Source organism: Aethalodelphis obliquidens, unplaced genomic scaffold, assembly GCF_003676395.1.
Source record: "Aethalodelphis obliquidens isolate GAN/ISIS:26980383/991018 unplaced genomic scaffold, ASM367639v1 scaffold33, whole genome shotgun sequence".
NCBI classification, from domain to species: Eukaryota; Metazoa; Chordata; class Mammalia; order Artiodactyla; family Delphinidae; genus Aethalodelphis; species Aethalodelphis obliquidens.
This window is the reverse complement of record NW_020837977.1, coordinates 9263644-9276380: the sequence shown is the minus strand read 5'-3', so window position 1 is coordinate 9276380 and position 12737 is coordinate 9263644. Positions and strand designations below refer to the sequence as shown.

General features: G+C 40.8%; 1 protein-coding gene and 1 pseudogene across 6 annotated transcripts in view; both read left to right on the top strand.

The window, feature by feature from the left end:
* The window catches only part of CSPP1 (centrosome and spindle pole associated protein 1), a 197028-nt gene that overhangs the window by 79490 nt on the left and 104801 nt on the right, over nucleotides 1–12737 (top strand). For 5 of the 6 annotated variants that reach the window (XM_027127956.1, XM_027127959.1, XM_027127957.1 and 2 more), the window contains exon 1: nucleotides 3295–3459. The exons of the other annotated variant lie outside the window; for it this stretch is intronic. The gene's annotated coding sequence lies outside the window, so the exon portion shown is untranslated. Of the gene's footprint in view, nucleotides 1–3294; nucleotides 3460–12737 lie in introns of those variants that run through there. 6 annotated transcript variants of the gene reach the window in all.
* LOC113631477 (eukaryotic translation initiation factor 4 gamma 2 pseudogene) lies at nucleotides 86–2140 on the top strand (annotated as a pseudogene).

Sequence of the window (12737 nt, the reverse complement as noted above, 5' to 3'; positions counted from 1 at the left end):
CGTTATGCCAGAAACTGGAATTCGTTCGGACTGCGCAGGCTCGGCTTCCGCCATGTTAAAAATGGGTGGATCCTTAAGCTGGGATGGGAGAGAGAAGCATTTTTGTGTGGGTGTATGTACTTTAAACGAAATAAGTTTGTTGAAAGACTTAGAAAAAATAAAGGATGTCTGTGGAAAAACTGACATGTAAGTGGTTCTGAATGCTGGTTTTGAGAGAATAACACGTGAATCACTGCACATGAGTAAAATCCTGAGGGCGCGTGCTGGCCGGGCCCTAGACTTCTCTAGAGGGGCGTTCTCTGGCGTTCCGAGGGGGCTGTGGAAACTGGTGGATCGCTGTGGTCATGTCGGTTGGCGCTTTTGTAAAAAGTAACATCTATGCGAGCTGTTGGTGTACTGAAAGTGTCCGGTACCCAGTTCTTAAAATAGTTCACAGTTTAATCTTCTGCACTAATCTATAGAACCACCTCTGTCCCCGAGGCCGGATTAGTCTACGGGGACTATTTGTTGTCATCCAAGAGTTAATACAGTGTTTAACCGTTTCATTTATTTGCTGCTTTTTGGTATTCTTCCTCTCTTGCTTTCCCCCACTCCACACTAGATTCCAAGCTCCAAATCACAGGAACCAGGTCTCTTATTCCTTGTTTTATCCGTAACACCTACCACAGATGTTCAGGAATGTTTTGGCTGGGAAAAAAGAGGAAAAAAAGCATCACAGTTCACCTCTCCCGCTTCATCTTTCTTTAGTTACCCTGAAACTTTGCATAAGTGGTCAGCATTGCCTGAAGTGCTCTCCCCTTACTTTTCTGACTGGGAGCTCATATTAATATTTAAAAACACAGCTCAGCGATCTCTACCATGCAGTCTTTCTTGACTTTCTTCTCTCTCCAGTAATCTTCCTTCCACGGTGTCTCTAAATGTCTGTAGGTGCTTCTGTAACTGTTACAGTGCATTGAAATAATGTATTTGTTTACTTGGAAGTATTTTTTTCACTGTAAGCTTCAGAGTGCAGGGCACTCCGCTCTGAGTTGTATCCGCTACTCCTAAAAAGCTGTGTGACATTTAGTTAAGACAAAAACATTAGAATTATGGAGTCCACACCCCCGCCTGAGGTTTTTGACATTAACGTCCAGTTGAAGATAATTTGTCTTTCAAACCCTCATACAAAGTATTTTTCCTCTCTTCTTACTTTGTCTTCAGCAGTTAGCTAACTTACAAGATCGAGAATGGTTAACAGAGCTTTCCCAACAAAGCAACGTCAGTATGCAGAAAATGCTCCCAGAAATTGATCAGAATAAGGACCGCATGTTGGAGATCTTGGAAGGAAAGGGACTGAGTTTCTTATTCCCACTCCTCAAATTGGAGAAGGAACTGTTAAAGCAAATAAAGTTGGATCCATCCCCTCAAACCATATATAAGTGGATTAAAGACAACATGTCTTCCAAACTTCATGTAGGTAAAAGATCTGTGAACATCTTAATGCCTAGCATCTTATATTTCTAGTGAAGTAAACCCACTCAGTGATGAAACAGAGTCTTCCTCTGCTCCTTCCAAAGAACAGAGCAGGAAAAACAAGCCAGTAATGCAGAAATTCGTTCATGATCACGTTGAGCTACAAGTCACTGCCCTCTATGCGCTTCAGGTGCACTGATACAAGAGCAACTTCCCAAAAGGCACGTTACTCTGCGTTTTTTTCACTTCTATGACATGGAAATTACTTAAGAAGATGCTTTCTTGGCTTGGAAAGAAGATATAACCCAAGAGTTTACAGGGAAAGGCAAGGCTTTGTTCCAGTTGAATCAGTGGCTAACCTGGCTAGAAACTGCTGAAGAAGAATCAGAGGAAGAAGCTGACTAAAAGAACCAGCCAAAGCCTTAAGTTGTGCAAAACATACTGTTGCTGTGATGTAACTGCACTTGACCTAACCACTGTGAAAATTCATTCCACTGTAATGTTTTCACAATATTTAAAGCACATCAGTTAGTATTTCCTTCTGCATAAGGTTTTTTTGTAGTGTAATGTCTTAATCATAGTCTACCATCAAATATTTTAGGAGCATCTTCAATGTTTAGATAGTATATTAGCAGCATGCAGTAATTACATTGTAATTTCTCAGGCGGAGGCAGTCTATTGCAAGGACCTTCTTTGCTGCCAGTTATCATAGGCTGTTTTAAGTTAGAAAACGGAAGAGCAACAATGAATACTGTAGAAATGCACTTTGCTCAGTAATACTTGAGTTGTTGCAATATTTGATTATCCATTTGGTTGTTACAGAAAAATTCTTAACTGTAATTGATAGTTGCTGCCGTAATAGTATATTGCCTGTATTTCTACCTTTAGCGATGGTTTTTTTTTTTTTTTTTAGTGATGGGTTTTATGTGCTAGATTTTAATAACCTTGAGCCTGGGCAAGTGCACAAGTCTTTTTAAAAGAAACATGGTTTACTTGCACAAAACTGATCAGTTTTGAGAGATCGTAAATGCCCTTGAAGTGGTCTTTGTGGTTGTGAAACAGATGGTGGGAATTTGAATTGCTCCCTCTTATTATAGTATTGAAATTAAGTCTACTTAATTTATCAAGTATATATACTTGATATATTATATGTATATACTATATATACTTGTATCTATCAATAAACATTGTGATACTTGAAAAAAAAACCGTTTGGTTTAGAATTATGAACCATTAGAATTATGGAGTCCACACACCCACCTGAGGTTTTTGACATTAACTTACATTTGAAGATAATTTGTCTTTCAAACCCTTATACAAAGTAACTTAAGATAAAGGACTCTTAGTCCCACTGTCCTGGGAAGCTAGAGATCTCTTTTCTAGCGGTAGTATATGGCCACTAAATATTGGGTGAACTGAATATGTTGAAATTAGTAGTAAAAGCCTAGGACAAAACGTTGACCCGACTGCTGGGAGAGCAGTGATGACCCGGAGAGGTATGCCAACAGTTTTTCTATCACTACCAAACCTACCCTTCCCCCGCCGCCCCAGCCCCCCGCCCCCCCACCAAGCTCTGACCCAGGCCGGCTGGGGCTTGGAAGGTTTGGAGGGGACAGAATCAATTTAGCCTGGGGACGTGTCCCCCACGGTTTAACAGTCTCCAGGCGGAGCAGGGGAACCAGGTGGCTGAGTACCCAGGCCAGGTATAGGCGAGCCCTGCGAACTGCCGGGCGTCCTGCGGCCTCCAGGTCGGCAGGGGGCGCCCCCGGACGCTTGGCCTTGCCCCGCGGCCGTAGTGGGGCGGGGCCGCGCTTGGCCGTTGGCGAAGGCGGGCGGAGGGCTCGGCCTGAGAGGTGGAGTCCGGGCCAGGCAGTCAGTCGCCCTGTTTCTGCGCTAGGCGACCGCCGCCACTTCTTCGGACCGCGAAGAGCCGCGCTGGAGCGCTGTGCGTCTCCCCCACGCAAGCCCGGGAGCCCGCTTTCCTGAGTTAGAGTCCGTCGGCCGCAGGTGGGGAGCGAGCCTGGTGGGGTGTGGCCGGGGCTGGGTTCTCGGCCCTGGGGAGAGGGCAGGGCTTCGCCGTGGGCGGATGTCTCGCGGCGGCCGGGCTGGCCGAGGTCCCGGGGAATGGGGTAACGGGGTTGGGGTGGAGGTAGCGGTTCCCCGCCGACTGAGGTCTCGCGGCCGCCGGGCTAGGGGCGGTGCCCGAGTTACGGGGTTGGAGTCTAGCAGCAGCAGGGCCGAGGGACCCGGGACCGGGACGAGGCTCACTGTGCGTGAGGGTCTCGCTGTTGCAATGCCGGCCCGGGGCGGTGCCTTGGTTGTGCGGTCTGGACTCGGGTCTGGACGCCGGGGCCGCAGCTGCAGCCACCGCCTCGGGTGCTGTTGAGACCCGGTTGCCTGACAACGCGCTGACGCTTCCTAAGGAAGCCGCCACCCACAGTGCCCACAGACCAGTTGTGCCTCGGTTTTCGTGCCTTGCCTCCCCATCAGCCGCCCTCCGCTGCTTGGCTAAGCCTCCGAAGCACCTTTCCTTTTACTCGGTGCGGGTTAGTGGTTAACGTTTATTGAGTGCTTGTGCACCTAACGCTGCTTCTCAGTGATTTGCTTTGCAAGTAAAATTTAATTACCAGAGCCCTGTGAGGTCGGTGCTGTTATTAATCCTGTTTCCCTTCGGCTCCTTGAGCTTGAACCTCTTCTTTCTAATTGTCTTGATTTTGGCATTGTTACCTGGGATTGGAATCCCTTTTTTAGTAAATGTTAGCAATGGGACTCATCTTTTGAGAGGGGGTGGCTCTCAAGATTATAGGATTAAGAAGTTTAGCTTAGATTTTTGGGAAGACTAATTTCTTTTTTTCTTTCTTTTTTTGTTGGGGGGAGACTAATTTCTAAAGTAAACCACTACCTAGTTTCTAAACACCTCAGGAAATGCTGGAGCCAAATAGTAACCAATATGAGTTTGTAAAAAGCCAATTATCCTCAGAGAGGTTCGACTTTATATGAAAGAATGGCTTTTCATGTTGACAAGCAAGAAGGAATCCCATGGTAACCAATAGGCTGCTGCTTTCTTTTCTGCATATTTTTTCTTACTAGGAGTAAACTGACTTTCTGCTGGTTAAGTTTATGCTGAATGCTCCCTAGGGATGAAATTTTGGGTCTCCTGCAGTACAGATAACCTACTGGAAGGGAGGTAAATTGATAGGGTAAATTGAAAACAGGTGCTTTCAGTATAGTGTTTCTCAAATGAAGTTTTTAGACATGTGATTTAACTATTTCAAACTTTGAGAAGATTTCAGATTATCCCTTTAACGTCATTCTCACTTAAGTTCTGATTACTTTCCAGAGTGGGAGATAGAAGTGTTTGAATAAATGTTTCGGCAATTTTGCATAACCAAAGGTTATCTAATTTATGTTACTGTCCTTAGTCACCATTAATGATGTATTGTCAACAGCTGCTAACAGACTTAGTTGTGCCTTTATATATTTGCGCTCTCTCTGTATCCTGATCCTCAACCTCCTTTCTCCCCCCAGTAACATGGTATTTACTTCTTAGCAACATTTAGAGGGTTTTGTCAAAATTTGTATGTGCCCTTGGAAGTTGCTCATGTGGATGTCATCTGCCAGGAGAAAAAGACTGGGCACCTTTCATTTGGTGGAAAGATCTCCAGATGGTTGGGAAATGAGAAACATAGTTCTGGTTCAGCTCATCCCTCCCTCTCTTTCTTCTAAGGCTTTTTCACAGGCTTCCCCCTGCACCCCACAGCCATATGTAATCACACCCTGCTACTCTGTTCTCCTATGTTAGGGTCTCTTTCCTGACAACCTCTTCTTTTATAGCTTTAAAGATTATTTAAAAAACTGTTAACCCTTTTTTCTCCAACCTGGACTCTACTCTGAATTCCAGACTTATTCAAATTGTTTTCTTGATTCTGCTACTGGGTCCTATATGGGTGGGTATCAGTCCCTAACTCTCAGTCTGGCTAGACTGAGCCACTGTGACAGGGGACATAATCTTGCCCAAATTTGAGGGCAAGGATCATATTTTATACTTTTCATCCCCCTAACATCTTGAACAGTGTCCACCTTTGGGATGGGAGTTATTTTCCATTCCTAATTCTATAGAGGGGTGGAAATTTGCATTTCACTGGAGAGGGCAAAGGATGGGAGCAACATTTCCCCTTCTCTTTGTGATTGGTGAGATTGGGAAAAGGAATTGGGCATACTCAGTTCTTTCTGGATCCTCTCTGTTTATTAGATTGACTCAGGCTTTGCAGAATGATTATGTTCTGGTCTACTTATATTTTCATCTATATAATAAGCACGAAGGGCCTAAGTTTAAGATTTAAAGATGTTGATTTGGATTATGATAAACAAGTATCAATTATTGTCTATTTGAATCCCAATGTATTTTGGAGGCTTTTTAAAAAAAAGTGAGTACTGATGTATACAAAGACTTTAACTGAGTTAACCCAATAAAATATACTTAGAATATTCCTTTCCCCTAATGAGAATTAATAAAACAGCTATGATTTATTGATTTCTAAGTGTCAAAGGTGCCATACATTTTGTATCATTTTTTCTTCATAGCAACTCTAGAGTAGATACTTTCATTTTACAGATGAAGAAACTGAGGGATAGAGAGGTTAAGGAACACATTGAGGTCAATCACGTAGAGTCATGAAATTGGTTTCAAATAGGTTTTAATAGGTCTTTCAGTTAAACTGATTTTCTGAAAACTATTTATCATCTACATACTATGTACACAGCTACTAGGGGGGAAAAAACCTGGTAATAATATCTTGGAAAAAGTGTGAGTGATGTTATATTGTAGAGTGAAGAATAAAGAATCCCATTTAGGTTTCCTTAAGCTGATCTTTCTTATAACTTAATCTTTAAATTGTAAACATTTTTACTTTATTTTGTACTTAGGTTGTATCCATTAATTCAATTTCTGTGATTCATTAAGTAATTCTTGAATAATTTTGTAGTTGAAATATGTTTTATATAAGTTGTCACATGTGTTTAGGAGTGAGAAGGAGAAAAATGGCCATGACAGCTAGAGGATGGCCTGTACTATCACCAAGGGCTTGATGTTGCTGGGAACTGGCCTGACAATACTGCTTAGTCTTGGTGTTCTTCTGTTGAAGATAAGCAATTGCACAGAAAATCAACATCAGACAAAGTTGCTCTGTGTCCATGATGGAGCAAGAGAAAAACAGTACCACTCCATAGTTATGTCCAAACATAGACGAAACATGAATGTTGTCCCAGCCACAAAATGCCAGACACCTCTCCCAACTGATTATGATTGCTGCTGCTTTACCTAGTTACAGCTTCGCTGTGGGTGAGATTTACTAAGATGTCCAATCAAAGAATTACGCTCACTTCCTGACAGCATTTAATCCTGAGCAGAGCTCTGCTCCCTTAAACCCTCCCCCAAATCACCTAATACAAGCCCCAAACCTGTAAGTCTTTTCTAACACCTTCTTAATAAGATACTCCAGAGTACCCCATGGTGGGCATTGACGTCTCGCAATGCAATGAGTAATAAATCCAACTAGTTTAACTATAGTAGTGTTCCTGGTATTCTTTGTCTGGAGGGCATTGCCAGGAGAAAGGTTATTAGTATCTTTGACTCTTCAATTTAGTATTAGAGATACTATATTCTAATCGGATTAGACAGGGCAAAATTAGAGATAATTAAATATGTACTTATATCTGATAAATTTCATGTTTTAGCTATGGCATGTTTTATGCTCACTACCACTGTTTAAAAATGTGTTTTATTGCTGTGATTACTGTTATGTGAAATCAATTCTAGAATTTATAATTGATGTTAAATTATTATAGTACAGGGAAATTCAAGTATCTATAAATTCAAAGTCTGGTTAAAACTAAGAAGTGAACATGTTAAACTAATGTTAACAGACGTTAGATAGCTCAGAGTGAAAGAGGCCTGTTAAACATTTTTTTTTTTAGATTTAATGACGTTTCTGTTTAAATTCTTCATGAAATCTTATAGCAAATTATATTATTATATATGTATTATCCCACCATTATCTTTTATTTTTCAGACATAAAATATTTAGGGAAATTAGGGGATTTTAAGAAGTGATTTTCTTTAACTTGAAAACTCTGCTGTTGAACTGTTTTGAATTTTTACTAGGAAAAATCTTTTGTGACAAATTGCACTTTAAAAATGGCTAAAGTATATTAACTTTTCTTGGTTTGTAATATATTTTGCTAAGGCCGTATTTTAAAATCATTGTTCTTTTTGGAAGTAAATAATAGAATGAAGTTCACGTTATGTACTACTTAACCGATATAAGTTTCAATACATTTCTTTTAGGTAAAACTTGCTTTTCTACATTTTACAAATTATTATTGTCCTCCAAACATTAAATTCAGTGGATGCTTTTTTCTCTAGCTCTTGCATTTGATATTGTTTACTACTTTTTTTCTCGTATCTTTTTTTTTTCCTCTGCAAATTATTTTGACTGGGTTTTGCTTTATATCCTCTTTTAATTATTCCTCCTTTGTACTTTTTTTCCAGCTTCAATTCTTCTGTTTCCCCCTCAAGTTAACATTCCCATCATTTAGTTCTGGGTCATCTTTTTTCACTGTATACCTTCATTTACCACAGCTTCAACTATTATTTATTTATTTATTTTTAAAGTTTTTAATTTTTTTTTTTTTTTTTTTTTGCGGTACGCAGGCCTCTCACTGTTGTGGGCTCTCCCGTTGCGGAGCACAGGCTCCGGACACGCAGGCTCAGCGGCCATGTCTCACGGGCCCAACCGCTCCGCGGCATGTGGGATCCTCCCGGACCGGGGCACAAACCCGTGTCCCCTGCATTGGCAGGCGGACTCCCAACCACTGCGCCACCAGGGAAGCCCTCAACTATTATTTTTAAAATTGTTGACTTTTAAATAAACATTTCTAATGTGGTTCTCTTGAATTTGAGTCTTGAATCTGCTGGACATTTCCATTAGCATGTCTGACTAGCTGTAACTTAACACAGCTAAAGCAAACCTTTCCACACCAGCCAGCTTCTTTTGACTTATTTTTGTCCAGAATTCTGTTCACGTTTAGTTTCCAGGACTTAAAACCTGGCTCCTTTCTTGCCACACATTGAATTAGTCAGTAAGTTTTATGGGTTTTTGAAAGATGTATTTAAAAAAAAAATTAATTTCAATGAGGAAAGGATAGATAGTCTTTTCAAAAAATGGTGCTGAAATAATTTCCATATGCAAACAAAATTGGACCTTGATGACCTTGCCTTACACTGTTTGCAAAAACTAACTTGAAATGGATCATACGTATAAGATGTAAGAAATAATGCATGTAAGAGAGAAACTTATAAAAATTCTAAAAGAAAACATAGAAGAAAATATTTGTGATCTCAGGTTAGGCAAAAACTTACATAGGATACAAAAAGCACAAACAATTGATTAAAAATTGATGAAAAATGGATAAATTGAACTTCATAAAATTTAAAAACTTTTGCTCTTAAGAAGACATCACCACACATGTTTATAGCAGCTTTATTTATAATTGCCAAAATCTGGAAGCAGCCAAGCTAGCCTTCAGTGGGGTAAAGGAATGGATAAATCGTGGTACATCCAGACAGTGGAATACTATTCAGCACTACAAAGAAATGAACTAGCAAGCCATGAAAAGACAATGAGAAACCTTAGTAGTACGTGTAAGTGAAATAAGCCAATCTGAATAGGCTATATACTGTATGGTTACAACCATATGACATTCTGGAAAAGGCAAAACTATGGAGACATTAAAAAGGTCAGTGATTGCCAGAGATTAGAGGGGAGGGAGGAGTGAATAGGTGGAACACAGAGTACTTTCAGGGCAGTGAAACAACTCTATATGATATAGTAAAGGTGGATACGTAGCGTACGTGTGTCCAGACCCATAGAATGTTCAACACCAAGAGTGAACCCTGATTTAAACTGTGGACTTAAGGTGATAATGATGTGACAATGTAGGTTCATCAGTTGTAACATGTGCCATTCTGATGGAGGATATTGATAATGGGGGAGACTATGCATGAGTCAGGGCAGCGGATATATGGGAAACCTGTACCATATGCTCAGTTTTGATGTGAAGCTAAACCTGCTCTAAAAAATAAAGTATTAAAAAAAGACATTATTAAGAAAATTTTAAAACAAACCACAGACTTGGAGAAAATATTTACAAAACATGTTTGATGAAGGACTTGTATCCAGTGTACATAAAATTTTTTTTTACATCTCAATAAGAAAACAGTTTTAAAAATGGGCGGAAGATTTGAAGACTTTGTGCCAATGGTTATATATATGGATATATGAATAACAACATGAAAAGATGCTAAACATCATAGTCATTAGAGAAATGCAAATTAAAACCACAATGACATACTTCTATATACCCGATAGAATGGCTATAAAAAGACTGAATATACCAAGCATTAGTGAGGATGTATAGAAATTACAATCCTCATACGCTGCTGGTTGGAATGAGAGGAACAGTTTGGCAGTTTCTCACAGCGTTAAACAGAGTTACAGATAACTCAGCAATTCCATTCCTAGGTATCTATCAAAGAGAATTGAAAACACACAGAAGCCTCTGCATAGATGTTCATAGCAGTATTATTATTTTAAAAAAATTTATTTATTTATTTTTGGCTGCGTTGGGTCTTGGTTGTTGTGCGTGGGCTTTCTCTAGTTTCAGTGAGCGGAGCCTACTCTTTGTTGCCGTGCGTGGGCTTCTCATTGCGGTGGCTTCTCTTGTTGTGGAGCACGGGCTTTAGGCGCTCAGGCTTCACTAGTTGTGTCACGTGGGCTCAGTAGTTGTGGCTCGCAGGCTCTAGAGTGCAGGCTCAGTAGTTGTGGTGCACAGGCTTAGTTGCTCTGTGGCATGTGGGATCTTCCCACACCAGGGCTCGAACCCGTGTCCCCTGCATTGGCAGGTGGATTCTTAACCACTGCGCCACCAGGGAAGCCCCAATAGCAGCATTATTCTTAAGTAAGCCCCAAAATAGAAGCAACTCAAATGTCTAGCAATGTGTGAATAATAAACAAAATATGATATTTCCATATAATTGAATACTATTTAGCAATAAAAAACAACTACTTACTGATAGATGCAATACAGGGATGAATCTTGGAAACATTACATTAAGTTAAAGAAGCCAACATAAAAGACTACATCTTATATGATCCATTTATATTAAATTTCCAGATTAGGCAAAATTATAGAGACAGAAAACATCTTACAGTGCCTGAGCCAGGGGTGGGAGTGAAGCTGGACTACAGAGGAGCATGAGAGAACTTTTTTGGGTGATGGAAGTATGCTTGTGGTAATAATTGTACAACTGTATGAATTTACTAAAACTTATGGAACCTTTCACTAAAATGGGTGAATTTTATGGCATATAAGTTGTTCCTCAAAAAATCAACAACTTGGGGCTTCCCTGGTGGCGCAGTGGTTGAGAGTCCGCCTGCTGATGCAGGGGACACGAGTTCGTGCCCCGGTCTGGGAAGATCCCACATGCCACAGAGCGGCTGGGCCCGTGAGCCATGGCCGCTGAGCCTGCGCGTCCGGAGCCTGTGCTCCGCAATGGGAGAGGCCACAACAGTGAGAGGCCCACGTACCACAAAAAAAAAAAAAAATAAACAACTTACGATTTTAAAAATCCAAGACTTACTGAAAAGAAATAATTCATGAGTTCTTACTAATAATAAGCTGAAAATAAATATGGACAAAGGAAGGGCTCTTTAGAATAGAATGATTAGTGCCAACTTGTAAATATATATGGAGGGAGTGGTGGAATTGGAAAGTCAGCATTTTGCAGGCATCTAGAATCAAAGATTCGATCAATAAAGAATCACCAATTGATGCTAAATCTTGGAAATTTTCATCAGGAGCAGGATATTTGCATGGCCTAAAAATATCTTTTTATAGACCACTTATTAGTTACAAGGAAACAGTAATGCAGAAGTCAGTCTTGACCACCATGTGATAAAAAATAACATCACTAGTAAAGAGCAGGTGGACATGTGTCTCTAATTGTTGACACCTTTAGGACACATCACCACCTATGTAATATTTCTTCTGATAATGCATAACCTGAATTTACTCGTGAAGAAACATCAGGCAGACTGCAAATAGGACTGTTCTATTAAAAAGAGTGGGTGGTCGGTGGGCGGTATCAAAAAATATTAGTGTCATAAAAGACAAAGTAAGGGTGTAGAAATGTTCCAAATTAAAGAAGGCTAAAGAGACGTAACAATGAAATGCTGTACCCAATCTAGACTGGATCCTGAACTGGAGAGAGAGAAAAATATGCTGTAGAGGACATTATTAGGTCAGGTGACAACACTGGAACATGGACAGTAGATTAAAAAATCAATGTTACTGAAGTTGAGAAATACATTGAGTTTATGTCAGAGAATAATCTTTTTTTTAAATTTTTAATTTTTTTAAACTTATTTATTTTTGGCTGCATTGGGTCTTTGTTGCTGTGCGCGGGCTTTCCCTAGTTGCAGCGAGCAGGGGCTATTCTTCGTTGCAGCGTGCAGGCTTCTCGTTGTGGTGGCTTCTCTTGTTGCGGAGTACGGGACTCTAGGCACACGGGCTTCAGTAGTTGTGGCACGTGGGCTCAGTAGTTGTGGCTCGCAGGCCCTAGAGGGCAGGCTCAGTAGTTGTAGTTCACGGGCTTAGTTGCTCTGCAGCATGTGGAATGACTTCCCGCACCAGGGCTCGAACCCGTGTCCCCTGCATTGGTTGTTGGATCCTTAACCACTGCACCACCAGGGAAGCCCGAGAATAATTCTTTTTTTTTTTTGCTGTACGCGGGCCTCTCCTGTTGCGGAGCGCAGGCTCCGGACGCGCAGGCTCAGCGGCCATGGCTTACGGGCCCAGCCGGTCTGCGGCATTTGGGATCTTCCCGGACCAGGGCACGAACCGTGTCCCCTGCATTGGCAGGCGGACTCTCAACCACTGTGCCACCAGGGAAGCCCCTGAGAATAATTCTTAATACACACTGAAACGTTTAGGGGTAAAGGACTAGGATATATGTAATTCACCCTCTGAATGACCTTAGAAAAAATTGTGTAAAGAGAACAAACTTGTGTGCACAAAGGTAAAGCAAGTGTTGCAAAATCTTAGCAATAGGGAATGGATAAGGAGTATGCAGGTGTTCTTTATGCTATTCATATTGTAACATTTTTGTAAGTTCAAAATTACCTCCAAATAGTAAAAGAAACTTTAAAAAAAAGTGCTTTGACTTC